The following is a 17,995-nucleotide window of genomic DNA, read 5'->3' as shown; positions in this document are numbered from 1 at the left end:
GCAAGGAGCGACGCTGATAAAAGGAGGGGAAGAGAAGTGCCCATGCTTTAAGGTGGCATTCGGTATCTGAGGGCTTTTTGCTCAGAATGAGGAAAGCACTCAGCACCACACACACTTTAATACAAAAGCCCCTGAAAAATACACTTTGATCCTCATGGGACCAATCCTTAGATTTTAGGGAACCAATCTAAAAAAGCAGGGGTTTTTTTAGCCCTGGTTTGGGGACCAAAGAGTGTGTGCACCAGTGTGTGTTGGTGCTTTGTTTAAGCTCAGAACAAAGAGGGTTCCTTTGCCCAAGGTGATTGAGAGATGCTCTTGATGTTCTCGTCACTCTTGTGCATACTGTAAGGATAAAGATATGCCTTATAAATCAATAAATCCTCTATCATGTGCCCGCTGCTTGTCATTGGTGCAGTGATGTCCTCGCCGCTGTCATTCTGTGTCCTCTGTCCGCAGTCATCTCCTCCAGCTTTTCACCAGCTATTGAATGTCAAAGCACTGCTGGTTAAAAATATTGCTTTCTTTCAAATCCCGCTCAGTTTAGACATGTGGATTTTATGTAGAATTTATTAATGTCATGCCCTTTCAGGGGTGAGACTAATTATGAGAGAAAGGCTTGAAGGAGACTGTGTGGCAGAGGTGAGGTTATACACATTAGCTGTTTCATCTGTCAACACTTTGAAACTGGCTCACGTCGCTCGTACATTAGGGCTCACCGGTGATTAATCAATAGATACCTCTTCGTTCCTTTTCCGTTTTTCAAATGGGACATGATGACGGACTCGGAAAATGACAGCTTTTCAAACTGCTGTCAGAATGTATGTGTTTTTGGAGATAGATGATTTTACCATCCTTTTTAGCACTTCCACAACACTTAGCTGCCTCCGAAAGTGCCATAGTACCATCTGAGAGCCGAAAAAAGTAATAGTTGAAGATGAAAATACTGAATCCTTTCCTTGGTTGAAGGCAGTTGAAGGCTGCGGATGTGTAATTTGGTTGTGAATGCTTGGAGGAAATGTAAAATGAAATCAGTGGGAATTTATGGTCGCCGAGCTCTGGCATCGGAAAGGTCATAGCTCTGTCATTTAAAAAAAGATTTCAATAAATGGTTGGCTCTGTCTCCTGTGAGACACTGAAGCTTTATGGCTGACTGGGTGGAGTCGGAGTGCTGGTGGAGAACAGAGGGAGAGAGTGATGGAGCACATCCCTAACACCCTCCTGGAAAAAAGAGAATACCCTAGTTAACTCTTAACACCCCCGGAGATCAGGGATCCGCCGCAAGGGCAGAATAATACTGTATCGCTGCTGCAGCTGGTGAGCATTGTTGATAGCACTGATCCGAGATCCCTCATTACCGAATGAGAGAAACCCCTTCAGCAACGTCACCCTGGAGAGGGATGGAGATAGGGAGGGGGATTTAGGGAGGGGGAGGGAATGAAGAGGAAAGTAGAGAAAAAATAATGGGAAATGGTGGAAAAGGAGCGAGGGAGGCTTTTATAAGAACACGTGGTCAGGAGGATGGAGACGGAGAGGAAAGGGAACTCAGCAAAGAGAAATGCAGCTAGATCACCGAGAGGATAATTACTAGTTTCTAGTCACAGCAATGGCCTTGTTGTGTTCCATAGTGGAGGGATTGATCACCGGCCAATCAATCGAGGCCTAGCTCCGAGGAGTAAAAAAGCTGTGTTGCCTTTGCAGGTTGCATGTATAAGACTAAATAACGCTGCTGGAAACTGCCCCTCAGCTGTGAAGTAGGTCCGCGATACTCAAAATCCAATATTATCACTGAGGCTTGAAGGAGCTTCAGGGTAGAGACACCTTATGGATTTATCTCTTGTCTCATGACACGATGTAAAGCGGCGTATTAAACCCCGGCTCTTCAGGTGGCAACAGACGTGTCACATGGAGCAGGCGTGAGTTGCCTACAATCAATGGAGAGGAAGCGTGGACATCTTCCCATCGAAGTTATCCTCACTAGACTCCATTTTAGCATTCACCACCGCAACAGTGGCTTTCACTCTCAAGTTGCTCTTGGGGCGCGCTGACTCTAAATCCACCTCGCCGCTCCCCTTCCTCTCCTATACGCTCAGCCCTGCTCGCATGGGGTCCAAATAGGGCAGGCGTAATTGGATCAGCAAACAGGGTCTTATGGAGATGGGGCTCCTTCATTTGTCTCCTCTGACATTTTCTTTTTTGTTTTTTTGCCAGATGAGATACCGTTTAATTAGGTTATATCATTTTAATGCGATTTACATTATAATCCATTGACAACAGTCATAATGCAACGGACATTATGTCTGGAATGCACTCTGACCAGCACTATAGAGCAGTCATGGCTCTGACGACGCTAATTATCAGATAAATTGTTGACTGCACAAACTTGCCTCACCATGAGAGCTCTGTATGACGCTGTGGAATATCACAGACACACAGAGCAGCGCTCTCCAAGCCCAATACCCTTGTGCTCGATATGAAATGTTTCTTTCAATTTCTGTTTGCCCTGTTTTCTGGAATAATAAGTGAGGGCTGTGTCTCTCTTATAGCTGCTCTCCGCCTCTCCACATCTATTATCTCTCCTCTGTAGACCGTAATGATAAAAAAGAATCACAGTAAAACACTGTGACATTTCAAATCTCTGCATTGAGCTGGTTGTCAAGGAGATATCTCAGTGAGATGTGTCAGGCAGAAGGGGAACCGCTCTTTTAAAACATCATTTACCTGGCTGCTGGAGGTGTAAAGCGCCTGCCATTAGGACTCTGCAGACAAACATGGCATCTCAGAAGCAGCTCTGCAGCTCTGAATCACCGGCGGGTTTCGGACCCCTGATCAAAATCCATTATTGTCTTCTTGCACTCATTGTTGGAAGAGGAGGCGGCCCCTCGCAGGACCCTGGCAGCTGCAAATTGACAACCCACACCCAGGTGACACACACGGTGGTAATCTTCCTGTCAGAGAAGCCCAGTATTATCAAACGAACTCAGATCTTAAAGAACTCCTCCCTCACTGCTCTCCCTCGGATCCTTTAATTCTCTCTCTCTGGAACTTCTGGGCAGGCGGCCTCCATTTAGAGGGAACCTGTGATGAAACTGATGGAAAGTGCCAAAGACTATTGTTGATAAAAAAAGCTGCATGGACTGCCGTGTCGTGTTGGGGGGATATGGCGGGAGAGGCTGAGAGGCAGATAGACTGAGGCAGCTGTCAAAATGGTTGTTTGTAGCCCCACGCGTACTGTGCTTTGGGGAAATAATAAACCGCATCATTAGAACCCCTGTCATTCACAAGTTGTTTGCAGCAGCGACTGACTGGCTGTAAATACCCACAGCCATGCATCGCACACACCGAGCACAGGTCAGAATCATTAGGTGGCCAATTTAGCAGAGAAAAGCAGATCTTGTGAGATGATGCGCAGCTGTTGTCATGAAGCAGGCCCCTCGCTGCAATAAATTACTGTCACCTTCCATCTTCTCTTTATGCGCACGTCATTGTAAACATTTACTTTGCTTTTTTATTATCATTACTGCTAATAATCAAGAGCTGCATTGGTTGTTACTTGTTTTTATTATGTGAAATGTTTTTGTGTTAAAATAACACAAGTCAGGAGTTTATGAGCCTGTTGCTCGTGAGAAAGAGACAATTTTCGGTGTTTGTGAAATGCTGCTGGAAAATAGCAACTTGTAACATGGTATAATAAAATATGGAAAATTAAACAAATCAGGAGCTTGCAGCCCTGATGCATAAATCCTTTTGGTTTTTGGAAAATGTTTTTGGGGTTTTGGTTGTAGCTGTTATAATTATTTATTATAGATGGAAAATGAATGTTTTCGAGCTTCCAGGCCAGTTGCTTTTCAGAAATAAATGATTTTTGGTGTCTGGAAATGTGCTGCTGGAAGAAAATACCAAACTTTTGCATTATTTTTCAACCAATCAATAAAAATGTACCAGTACAGCCCATATTCACAATTCACAATTTGTCTCACAGGGTCTAACAAGGTGCGACTTCCTCTTAACTTCAACAAGAGTAAAGCAAAGACCTCAGAGAGAGCCACATGTGAAGGATCCCTCTGCCAGGACGTGTAACCCAGAACATCAGTAAAAAAATAACAGTATATGCAACATTGATCCAAAGAAACAACTTCTAACATAATTGAAAGTTAATTAATTGAGGAGTTTTTGGCATGGTTGAGCATTTCTTAAATATATGCATGATTTTTGTGTTAACTTTGCACAAATCAGGAGCTTCCAAGCTTGTTGCTCATTAGAAATAAAGGATTTTGGTTTTGTTGAAATATGAAGCTGAAAGAAAACAGCAAACATTTAGATTTGTTTTGGCATCAGTTGTAACTCGCTTCTATGTGCGAGATTTATTTGTTGAATTTGCACAAATCAGGAGCTTCTAGCCGTGTCGCTCGTGAGAAATAAATGAGTTTTGGTGTTTATTATGATTTGCTGCTGGAGGAAACTAGCAAACTTTCACCATATTTTGCAATCTGTTGTAATTTGGGTTCATAAAATATGTAAAATGGTTGCAAATTAGGAGCTTAGGCCTGTTGCTCGTGAGGAATAAATGTTTTTGGTTTCTTTTTTTTCTTCTTTTTTTGCAACTCGAGTGAGTCAGCATTCCGGCACGGCACCACGTGCAGCCATGTGGCGGCACCTGAAGGAGTCTAACTAGAGATCCAGACGACCTCCTGATGAGAGAGAACCTGCCTGTGAGCTTCCTCTGTTTTTTTTGTGTGTGTGGCCGGTCTGTGCCACACCCCCTTCTCCTGCCGCGCGGTGGTACGATCCAGGAGATGCTGTTATAGCGGCACCGAGCCTCAGCAGCATCAGCATCAGCAGCATCACCCCGCGCTCAGCCTCCGTTTGGGTTCAACTGCGGCTAAACGCACCGGCGCCGGGCTCCCTGTCACACGGCGGAGCTGGTACTGCGCCCGGAGAGGGGATCCCTTCCCCTTTGCATGCGTGCGCACATATCGCTCCGTCGTCCTCCATCGGCATTTAAGAGGCGAGCATCAGCATCGGAAACCAGACCCGCACACACACACAAACACACACACAGAGAGAGAGAGAGGGTGAGAAGTGTCTCGTCCACATTTTTCGCAGGGAGAACCGCTTCTCAAGTCACGTTTCTGGCGCTGGCAGCAGGAGGAGGAGGAGGAGGAGGGTGGTGGGATTGCACTGCTCTTCATCATTCGCGGGGCTTCTCTGCGCTCTCGCATTCAGCAGGGGATCGGACTAAAGGAATGGCTGTACGTCGGAAAGGTAAGCGCCACGCTCGGTTCCGGCCTTTTACTGGGCTCAGTCAGTGTGTGCAGGGGGGGGAGATCGGCTGCACAAGAACCAGCCTGGGATGCTGAGACAGGAAATGCTTATTATCAGCTGTTCAGATGTGCTGTGCAATGTTGCGGCTGCCAACGTGTGTGTGTGCATGTGTGTGTGAGAGGGAGAGGGATAGATTTAGAGTGTGTATACATATGTGTGTGTGTGTGTGTGTGTGTGTGTGTGTGTGTGTGTGTGTGTGTGTGTGTGTGTGTGTGTGTGTGTTTGTGTGTGTCTGAGCTTGTGGTGCGGTTTTATGAAAATCAGTGCGCCTCCCTTCAGAAGGATGCAGACTTTGTGCACGCCAGCCTGCCTCTCTGACAACGTGGGACGATGATGATGATCCAGGTACACAAACAGCAGACTGAGCTGCTTCATGCGTGCATGTGCGGTGCTCGTCTTGGTTCGGCAGCGCTCGGCAGCGCTCGCAGCCTTGAGTTGTTTTGCTCCACTCCCGGCTCTCCCACTCCATCTCCATCAGTACTAAGGTGCAGCCTAATGATGCCACCAGGGCCACCAGGAGATCCAGGGGGTATAGATGTCTGTGACGCGTGCCCTCTGTCATCCTACATCAGCCCATAGGCAACACCGGCCCGTCCTGCATACATGCCCCTCCAGGTCCAACAGGCACAGTCAGGACACAGCTCAACACTGTGACCCACTGCATTCTGCTTCTCACACACACGTCCCAACTTCTGCACCTCTGGACGGTGCTGCAGCTGCTGGAGCCATTTTACGTCCTCACACAACACATTGTTTAAATTGTGTGTTGGCGCAAATATATTGCCAATTAACAGCAGCAATTTCATTTTTGATAAATCATCATTATTGCGAAGGCGGCACAATCTGCACCGGGATGGATTTGCTCTGCCAGATTTAAATTAGACCTCCTCAACCTCTCTCCTTCACAGCAGATTATAAATAATAGCTCAGAGTGGACCACTATATCCTATAAATAAATTATTAAATAGGCAAAACAAATGAAAGAAATAAATAATAGATGTTTCTGAGCAATTGTCTAAATATGTTCTCCCATTCAGGAGAAAGTGACAGAAGCTATACTTTTCCTGCTGGGTTTGTTAATTTTTGCCACACTTGTCTAGGGCAGCTATATACCTTTCATTTGAAAATGCAAATGCATCGTAATAAGAAACTGCAATTTGTCAGCGTGTCTTATTTAGATGCATCTAATGCACTACACTCCCCCAAGCCACTGCACACATCTACCAGAGAACTGGATTGACGTCTGGATTGGTTCACCCATCAGGCGTACCTGTGTTCTGCTCTTTTATTTTTAAATCCAAAAGGCGAAGAAGAGGAACAGAAGAAGAATCTTTAATTTCAAGCCTGGACCTGAATGAATACACGTCCTGTCAGTGCAGCGTAGTGTGTGTTACTGCCCCACTCCTGACGCTGCTCCCAGTGACGGGGGGGCACCGCGCTTAATTCATCCTCGGCTCGCACCTTATTGATAGAGATGATAAAAAATGAGGCAGTCTGTCTTAGCTCTTTGTGATTAATAGAGAGCATCTGTGCATGGAGGTTAGATAATACACAAACTCGGTCCTTCTGCGTCTCTTCCACACACGCACACACACACAGTCACAAGTACACAGATGGCGATCATGCCGTAGATGTGTGGAACCTCGGGAGGTGGATGACTGTAATAGTGATGTCGTAGCTTGGGGCTGCTCATGCTATTGCCTTGTGAAGTGTGTGTGTGTGTTGTCTATGTGTCAAGTCAACCCCTTTATTTGTATTGCACCAAATCATAACATAAATTGCTCCAGGGCATTTTTTATATGTAGCTGGTCTAGACTTTATATACCAGATCCTTTAAAGAGACAGCACAAGCATCCGGTGACAGTCACAGTGGATGTTGTTTGTTTTTACTGCTGCACTGTAGGTGGTGATGAACAGTGATTAAATGCATATTTCCAATGGTACACCCATTACTGCACCGCCTTCACAATTAGAGGACAGGTCTTTTGAATTGAAATGTCAGCCCACAAATTAAAGGCTTTGCACATGCCACTGACAAGGCATTGGCATTTCTGTCAGTCTACCAGCTGATCACGTGTTTTATGAATCAGTCCGATATTTCAACCTGTGCCCCGCTCACACCGCCACACACACACCTTTTTAAATTCCACACTTGCTATTGCTAAGTGCAGCACGGCACATTCAAGGAAGCGACTCAGCTCCTCAGCCTCAGCTCCTCAGCCTCTTTGGAGTCCCATCATTATTTCAGTGCAACTTCCTGACAATTTCAGGCCCCGGTTGCCAATTGTTATAGGATCCTGGCATTTTGCCTTGACTGTCAGCAGAGCCCATTGTCCATGAGTCAAAAAACCCACTGACAAACAAAAACCTTGCTTGGGTCTAATAAGTTGTGTCTTTCTGAGATTTGAGTGATATTGCATGGCCTTTGGATTGCACAGTGCTGTGCGAGACAGCGGGGGAGTTCGTTTTGTTATCCAGCCCTGCATTATTTATGAATTTTCATTCCAAGAATGCAGTAGCCCCTGGCACTGTAATGCTACTTTCTCCCATGGAATCGCTCGCACACTTCCCTTCTGCCCCACACGTTCTTCAGGAAACCAAGTTCCCTGAATAAAACCCCAGTCAGGAATTAGCGAGAGGACAGCGTGAGGATGCATCAGAGTTTGTTTATGATACTGAGCACTACACTCAGTGCTGCAGTCAGAGTTTAGGCTCGCAGGCGATACGATACCCAGTGGGAGTTTTTATCTCCCTCACCCCCCCCCCCCTCTCTCTCTCTGCATGTCCATCATATTGTAAGAATGTAATTGGAAAGCATAAAATGTGTCAGCCTCCCTGCTGCTAATTTCAAAGCAAAAGTACCCGTGCCAGTGCAGACCGTTGGACCACTACACTTGCGCGCACACACACACACACACACACACACAAACAGACTCACTCACTCACTCACACTTAGAGATGTAACCATTGTACAACTTCAAATATTTACTTTCTCGCTGCAATGCTGCTCCGTCCTCTAGAGGAATTGTTGAACAAATCCTGCAGTGCTAATTAGCGTTTCCTCTATTAATTTGGCTGTGGTCGGCCTCTGCAGCAAGGCAATTGCCAGCGCTGAGATTAAAGAAGAAAAAAATACAAAAACAATATAATAAATGTATTAATTACACCATAGGAAAATCTCATATGATAGTATAGAGCCAGTTAATGCACTAAGCGAAGAATTCCTGCCTATAACATGATTATAATAATAAACATCATAATCAGTATTAAAGATGACAAAGAAGATTTGGTCCTACATATATTATTCTAACAAATTAATTTACATAAATTAGTGAAAAGAAAAGCAAAATGTTATGTAGTCTCCTATGTACAAATGCACACATGTAAATTATTCAATACAACTTCTTGCTAACACTTCGTCAGTTTTATTAATGAGCCTGTTTGCATTCTCTTATCTGTGTCTCTATACAGCGCTTGTATAGAAACATTTTCCTTCAGCCAGCTGCTTTGTGAGAACCACACAAGTCCTGCTTTTCTCCTCATGATAAATTATCCTAATACAATACTGTTTATTTTAGTGTTGAAACCGAAAGCGGGAGCAACAGCGACAGGGAGGGACGGAAATAGAATAAAAACCAACGTCGCCAATGCTGCACACACAAATTCACACACACACGCACACAAACACACACAGACACACACACAAACACACACACACACACACACACACACACTGGTACATACAGTAAATGCCTGAGGCGTTTTTCTTTCAAGTATTTGGCCAGGTCTCCACTGCCTTCTCTGGGTTTCTATTCTTTCTCGTCCTCTTCCATCTGGCCTATGGGTAAGAGTCAGGAACCACATTCGGTTGAATAAGGAGCAGGGTGTTATGTGAGATTTGAATTGTGAAAAGGCAATCACAGCCTCCCTTCACACTCCCCCACCTTCCAACTCGCCCTCCCTCTCAGATTGTCCACATTGTAGTCTGAAGACAGAAGGAGCGGAGCCACGAGAGGCTTTACTGGTCAAGCCCACTCCACTTCTCTTTAAAATATGAGATTAATTTGTCAAGAGGAGTGTTCGTGTGTGTGTGTGTGTGTGTGTGTGTGTGTGTGTGTGTGTGTGTGTGTGTGTGTGTGTTGTGTGTGTGTGTTTGTGTGTGTGGAGAGAGGAGTGATGGCGGAACTCAACATAGCCATCATCAGAAACAGAGTGATGATGCTTTAAGTGAATGGTAATTGTGAGGACATCATTTATGATGTCGTGCCGGACTGTATAATGTAAAGGGAAGCAACTAACAATTTATTTCATTACCCTTTATTGTTGCAGATCATTTATCAATTATGGTTTTGATTTGAAATGTCTGCAAATTGTCAAAAATGTCCATCAAATGTAAATCCATTCAAAAGGAGTTCTCAAAAACCCAAACATATAGGAGCTTAGTATCCTAGAAGACTGACAAAAAAAGATAATAATCATGTTTGAGAGGCTGGATTAAATTATTTGCTTTTTTAAATTAATTTTCTGTGCAATGACACATCAATTTATTTAATAATCTATATTAAAAGGTTTTTCCTGTCCACCGATGTCCACCTCCTCCACATCCTGCATCATGAGGTTATTTTTATTCCGTCAGACTGCGTTGACGTTCATTCTATTTTGTCCGACCAATGTTCAGCTAATGTGGAGCACAAAGCTGTGATAGCGACACACACACACACACACATCGAGTGAGAGGAAGCCGACACACACCTACAGGGAGACATTTCTCACTGTGAAATTTATATTAATCAAGTCAGTGGACAACTTTAGAAGAAGAGAAATCAATTTTTGTTTCTTCCTCAATTTATTACCACATAAATTGTCCTTCACTCCAGAGTGCACGCCTCGGCGTCGGTGTCAAAATAATTACGTTAAAATCCATTGTATCTGCGTTGATTTGATCCTGCTTTTGTTGACACAGAGGACACAAAAGCCCATCGGCCGTGCAGCCGGCCAGCTCCTACCGACGGGACGTCCACAGCACCATATCACCTTTAGAGAGATCAATAGCTGCAAATTATCTGGGAAGGCTTCAAAGAAAATCAGCTCTATCAGATATTCAGAAAAACCTGATCACCCTGAGAACAATTGATCAGTGCACTTACCACAGTTGCTTGAGCAGCTTCTGTAACAATAGGAGTGGAAGCGAGTGAAGCACACACCTGCTGCACATGAGTGCACAATGGAACATTAACAACACTGTTCAAACCTGCCTTTGCCCCTAATGATTAATATCACAATGTGAATAAGGTGCATCTGCAGATTTGTTGCACGCCCATGAAGTGATTTATTTAGCAACATAAAGCAGTGATGGTGTACTGTACATCTCTCCTCCAAACAAGTTCATCCATTTCCTGCTGACTGGTAAATAGTCTCATGTGTATCATCAGTAATATTCATAGCTCTACTTTCCCGATGATCATGAATTATTAACTCATAGAAAAGATGAATAGCTCCAAAATGGTACTTGATGCATCTCTGCTGGAGGCCATGTTTTATACAATACAGTAAAGTACAGTCAAGTTCAATATGTTCGGCTGCGTGTTTGCACGGGAGTTGTTTTTTTGCTGTTGAGGTTTAATTTCAGAATCAAGGCCTGATCCAGCATGAACTCTGGGATGTATTTCAAGTGTGCGTGTCATCTCCCAAATTGACTTCTCTATGCAGAGGCTCATATCCTCAGCTGATTGCCAAAACGCGGAGCCAGATTGCACAAAGGGAAATAAAAAACGATTTGAGCAAATAAATACCCGATATCTGCTCAAGAAGATCAGGACGACTGGTTTTATTTATTTTTTTCCAAATCAAACAAGCTAATACATGTTGTCCCAAGATGTAACAATCCTGAAATCCCAGATTTTACAGCGTGCACCGCGTGTCATCGCGACCCGATGTGCCTGGAGAAGGAATTGTTTGGAAAATTCATATTTTGTTCTCTGTAATGTGCTCAGAAGACACAATGATTCATCTGACAAGCAGCGAAATGAGAAATGCAAATTGTTAAGGGACATGCCCGATGCAGTTTAGCCTTGCAAATTCTTCGAGAGGAAGGCTGCAGTGGAAAATAAGATGCAGGATAAATGAAAAACAAAGTAGGGGTAGAGTATATGATATTGAAAAGTAAAGTGCTTCAAACCACTCCTTGCTCTTTATCAAACTGCAAATGCATTTTTACAATCTTAGTATGTGCTATTGATTTCAAGCTGAAATTATTTTTCTATCAAGGAAGCTGTGACTCGTCTTTTCACGTGTATCTGCTGTTTGGCTGCATTCGTTTCTGCCCTTCAGGGCTGAAAACATCACTATTCTAAGCACATGACATCCACTGGTGAGCGTCTGAATTCTCTATATTTCTCTGAGCGCATGGTTAACCACACCACGTATATGCCATAACTTTGAGCTGCACTTCTTTTTCCCGTATACTGAGTAGGCATATGGAGGGGATGTGTTCAGCCCACGCACATCTCTGTCTCATCAGCTCACTAAACAGCACCACCAGGCCTGCTCCCGACTGAATGGAGCCGTTCCTTCTCTTTGTTGACCAGCATTTTTTCTTCCCTCGTGTGCGAAGTTGCTGAATGTCATCTGCGACCTCGTAGTCCGCGAGATGCCAGGAGAATCAGAGAGGAGGTGAGGGCCGAGAACATATCTGAGGAGCGGGAGGAGACAGCAGGGAGCACTCACTCTTCTCCTCGCACCCACGCCGTGGTGTTTTTTCAAAGTGACAAATCATCACATTGTTGCTGCGTAGATGGAAGATTAGTCCACTTAGCATTCCCCGAAATCAATCTGCAATGCTGCTCAACAGCTACTAGAAAATCTGTTCAGCTGCTCGTCTGCCGGGCTAATAGTCTTTACTCACTAATTTCTCTGTAATCAACAACTTCATAAAGAAGATGCAAAGGAAATACCGTCGAAATCGCTAATCACCAAACCCAATTTCTGGAATCAATGGCATTGATTTATCAATTAATTCTGCATCCGTAATGCCGCCACTTTGCTTAGCTGTGAGTGTCGGAGGTTTTAGCGGTCAAATGCATTATTGAAAGAGGCTTTTTACCAAGCAGCGGCTGATGCTGAGAGCTTAGGAGGTTGTCAGTCTTGATGTAAAGCTTTATTTGCAAAGCGAGTGAGTGTGAACAGCCTTTTAGTCCTGCTAGGAGGACAGTGACATGTATTTATTTTGCGAGAGAGGAGGAATATCAAACGTGTTGGATGAGGCTTTGTCTCGTCAGGAATATTGATCAAGTGGTTTTTTGGTGTTGTGTCTCGCTCCATGTGTGTGCATGTGTGTGCTTTGTAGTCTGACGCCGTGTGTGTGTGCCCCTGCCAGCGAATGTGCTGCTGTGCATGTGAGCACACGAGTGCCTTTGTGTATTGTCCTTTCTGTGTTTTTTTTTTTGTTTGCTTCTCTGCCTTTTGGGGAATCGGCAGAGGGCTTTAGATCAGAGGGAAGGAGTCGAAGTAGATATCATTAAAAGAAGCGAGTGTTCGGGTGAGAGGCGCTGTGGGTGGGTGGGTGGGGGGGGGTGGGGAGCTATACTGTACCTTAGTGGAGATCTAAAGGAGAGAAAAAAAGTTTAGCTGTAGTCGAGATATAAAACGGCCTTTGAAAAGTTAAAGCTGAACTGTTCATTCACTCTAGGCCACATTCAGACTGCATGAATAGTGTAGGACCTTATGGATTTCTCCACACTGCTCATCCATGCAGTGATGATTTGACCTGTGACCATTATAAATAGGGAAATGATCCAGGATGCTTTCCATGCCCCTGACAAGAACCGATCAAGTTCTCTGCTTCTTGGTCACGCTCACATCCCGACATGAGTGGGCATACAGCACACTCAGGCTCGCTGGACTATTCAATCACCTATATGGCTCGCTTTCTACATACATGTATTAACCTTGGTGCTACCATGTGAGGGAATAATGGAGGTATAGGCGGTGCACTGGGAGCTGAATGGTAAAGAGACAGCGGCGGCACAGAGAATCAGCAAGCAGGGTTTTAAACAACGGAGTCTCTACAGAAAAGGCCCCTAGTCGCTTCTCCGTGTTGTGTGGGTGTTCAAGTGTGTTGTTTGTCGGTTAGCCTGAATGCCATAAGTGTGTGTAGGCACAAGGGCACAGATTGTGTGTCCGCGCGTACTCTTTGAATCTTATCAACAGGAATGTATGGCGATGTCCAGGCTTATGTCCGTCTGTGTGTTTGAGTGTGTGTGTGTGTTTGTTTGTGTGTGTGTGTGTGTGTGTGTGTGTGTGTGTGCATGTGTGTGTGTGTGCTTGTGTCCGACGGGTGCGCTCCACACTGTATGTGTTCTGCTGGTAAACTCTGGATTAGCGGCCACAGATTTCAGGCTTGGTCAGCTATGAAAGCACACACTACGTGACGAGAGTGCTGCCGCCGCCCACAGATAGCCAGCCCTTATCCACTAATTAAATCCCTCTATCACTCCATGTCTCACTTGGCAATCTCTCCATCCTCCAATTCCTCCCATTCTCACTGCGCACACTCTACATCTCTCATTATCTATCCATCATTCTGTTTATCCTCGTGCTCCATTCATCTCTCCCTCCCTTGCCTCCCTCCTCTCAGCGAGCGCGGAGGCCTCCCAGTGGGCGGTGCACTGTTTTGTTGTGTTTCGGGGGGTTTAGGTATAACAGGGTCCTGGGGGTCCTTCATGTCCTCTCTTCTGAAGTGTCCCTGTCATATGCCTGAGGAAGCCATGGTGGCGCTAACGAATGGAAAATATTTTTTAAGCTACTCCCCCCCCCCCCCCCCCCCCTTTCATCTCCCTCCACAAACACATACATATACACACACACATGCACACACCCTCACTCCAGGAGAGCCATCTCTCTCTGACAGCTCAGTGTTTACTCCCATAGGACCTGTAGCCTGGATCTGCATTTGCAGCTACAGGCTGCGCCTCCATGCCTTCTGATGATTAAGCCATCGTAATGGCAGACAAAATGAAAAAAATTGTAATATAACAGCAAAAAAACAGGGATAGTTATGACTTCACTGAGGATCATCTGCTGCGACAAGTTTGTGGTCTAGCATGAATACATTTCTCAAGGTTTCTAATCGTCATTCCAGCGGCTCGCGAGGCCTGTTTAGTGAGCGGGATTAGTCGGTCTCTGTGCAAACAAGCTTCTTGGAAAACGTGTAAAGGCCGGAGTCAACAAAGAAACACTGGGGGTCTCCAGGCAGTTATGAAAATAAGGCCTTCTCTGCGTGATGAAAATGTATTTGTAATCCTGGAACTATACTGTATCAATAATCTGAGCGGCTAATGTGGTTGGATGACACTCTGCTCTCTCCCCGTGCTCGTTGCTTATTTACCGATGTGAAACTCAATTTCTGCGCCTCTGCCTGGCCCCAATCCTCTCGCTGCCTCTCTCCTTTATCCATTTTGCATGCTCTTCCCCCTGTTCCTGGTGATTTCTGCACGTTCATTTTGAGATTGGAAAGTGTAAATCATTTTTGACTCGTCCTCATGGTCCCTGCCTTTGCACATGACGATCTCCGCCCCCGTTGTTTGTGTTTTTGTTGTTGATGTCGGACATATCTGGCACCTCCCCGCCCCTCTGGATATGACATGGAGCATAAATCCTGTTTAAAAGCAACTGTGTGTGTGAGAGTCGCTATCACTTCTCTAAGCAGATTTGCAAAAACAGCCCATCGGCCCGTGGTCGCACTGTTTGAGTAAATGGACAGATAGGAGGGGATGAAGAGGTTGAAGGGTCCCATTAGATATTATTGTAACTGTGTAGTCATGGATTAGCGCTCCAGTGTAGTTATGTGTTATGTGTGTGTGTGTACTTTTATATCTGTCTTTGTGAGGACCACTTACAAAACTTACCAAGGGAGGACATTTTGCTAAGGTGTGGCTCTGGGTGCAAATGTAACCAAACTCAACCTGAATCCAACAGATATGCTTTTTTTATGTGAATATGCAGATTGTGTAGCCCAGTGAGAAGATTTTGGGATTGTACGTTTGAACAGGATTTGGTGGTTTGCAGGTATATACAGTCTTATTTGTCTAAATTCATTTGCATATCATATTTAGTAGAGATTAGTCAAAATGTCGACTGGAGCTTACTGGATTGCTGTTTGTCTTTTGTGTGGAGACATTTTTGAGTGTTTGTGTGTATTTGCCTGTCTGTAAACAGTGGACGACCAACAGAAGACAGAGTCTTTGACACTTTATCTGATGACTGCTGTCTAAGCCAGGAGTTCCAATATATTGGCTGTTGCCCCCAGAGGCTAACTTGTCGTCAGATGATAACCAAGGGGCTCAGAGATTGGTCCACACTTGACCCCAGCCCGAGGGAGTTAATATCAGCTTAAGAGCTCAGTTTGTGTGACTCTGTCACTGTTGTTGTTTACCAGCTCACCTATATACCCTGATTACAGGTACGTGCACCGTGTAAATGATCAATCCCATCAGATGGGAATGTTTTAAACGGGCTATATGTGGATTATTTTTGGTAAATTTGAGCCCAAAGATTGGTTGAGTGTGCAAGATTTAGGTGAAAGGGATCTATGTCCAATATATTGAATATATAAAATATCCAATTGAATTTTGTATTAGTGTGTTTGATCTAAATTGCATGAATTGTTGTTTCCCTTACCCTTGAACGAGCCCTTTACATTTAAATAGGAAACGGGTCCTCTCTAAGGAGGCCGCCATGTTTTTTTTACAGTAATTGTAACTAGACTGAGTAAACACTTTTTGAGTTTTTATGACAACTGAAGGCTACCACAGGTTCTCTTTCATGTTTGCAATTCGAGGGTGAGGTGAAGGGTATTCAGCTGCAGCATGCAATTTCACCACTAAATTCTACACACTGAACCTTTAAAAATGTTTTTCCGGGCTTTATGAGACCTTTAACCGTTATTCCTCACAATCTGTTTGAAGGTTAGAACCTGGTTTTAAGGTTCAGGTGTTGGAATCAGGCTTAGGTCAGTGTTTGGTTCAGGGGTGGAGCATATAGAATGGACAGTTGATGTCAAGGTGTGGGTCGAGGGAAGCTGTGCGTGTGTGTGTGTGTGTGTGTGTGTGCTCGTGTGTGTGTGTGCTTGTGTGTGTGTGTTTGTGTGTGTGTCAGAAAGAGGGAGAGATAAGGGAGAGAAGGGGTTGGTGGTGGCTGGGGGGGGGGGGGGGTAACAGTGTAATGTGATGCGTGTGTTTCCCTCAGTGTTGTCACTTTGTATTAATTTTAGAGCGAGCGGTGAAGAGTTCATTACACACTGATGAATTATAGATTAGAGTTAAATTATAAATAAAATCACTCAATAACAGATACATACATTGTCCCTGCACACATCTACTCACTGTTAATTCATTTCTTTTGCAAACATATTCACACGAGATGTCTCAATTCTCCTACTTTATCTTTTGATCTTATTTTTTGCTCCACATGTACAGCCCAGTTCTGTGGTTATTACGCTAGGTTGGAATACATTAATCATTCAAGTGTATGAATTTTACATTCTTGGCTCTTGCATGAACATGATGAAGGCTAGTCGGACTACGGGCGGCATGGTGATGAAATCAGTTAAGCACTTATTTAGCGTCACTAAGGGATCCTTCAGTGCACTGTGTATTCCCCTGTTTGTCACATGCATACAACATGATGAGAGGGATAATATAAATGTTAAAGGGAAGTATTTCAAGATTTGGGTGCTATAAAAAAAATATTTTACCGTGATGCTAATTAAGGGACGTCCTTGTGTGTTTTCTATAAATAGTAATCCATAGTGAAGCTGCGGTGACCTCTACGCCACAAGCTGGTCATTCCTCAGCTGCAAATCTAGGCTGGTGTTGTGCTCATGGTGGCACATGCTCTCTTGTCCTGTAGAACGCCCATGTGTCTTGTTTGAAGTGAGCTTGGCTTTAGGAAACAAACCTCAGGTTTTCACATCAAAACCGAGAATCAAACCCCCTAATGGGCACCCCACTGCGGACTAGAATTAGCAGGCTTACTTCTCTAAACGCAGGCACCTCAGAGGATCAGAAAAAGGGTGGGGAACATGCGAGGTAGGGGAGGAGTACAGATGAGAGGGAAGGAGGAGGTGGTGCAGAGGTGTGGGGGTACAAAATAGAGGGATGTTGGAAGAGGAGTAACAGAGGGGGGGGGGGGGGATTAACCAGGAGGGAGGTGAAGAAAAACCAGCCAGGATTTCACCTTGCACGCGTCAATGGACAAGCAGGACTTCTTGTACCATGCGAAACGTTTACTAGACGGTCTGTGTGGTGTGTGTGCGCGACGCAGCGAACAAGATGGAGCTCGTGTGTGCAGGATCGCATGCTTTCATTCTCGCGTGTAAACGTGTGACAGACATGAAACGGGACAGAGAGCCTCTGTAGAGACAGACAGCAGTCAGTGCCTGCAGCAAGCTCAGAGCTCGCAGGGTAATGTACACTCGCTCCTCGCCGTACCAGAGAGAAGGTGACACCAGTCAATCCCATTCTGACAGGGCAGCTGAGATAATAGCCCGCTTTGATTCCTTGCAATAACTCCTGCCAATCAACATGAAAGGCATAGTGATCGCAGGCAACCACAAGACTGTGTGTGTTTATGTGTGGGTATAGGGGGTCCTAGGGGCTTACAATATACACCAGTA

This window comes from Pleuronectes platessa, chromosome 8, assembly GCF_947347685.1.
Source record: "Pleuronectes platessa chromosome 8, fPlePla1.1, whole genome shotgun sequence".
Taxonomy (NCBI): Eukaryota; Metazoa; Chordata; class Actinopteri; order Pleuronectiformes; family Pleuronectidae; genus Pleuronectes; species Pleuronectes platessa.
Note: the sequence above shows the minus strand (reverse complement) of the source record.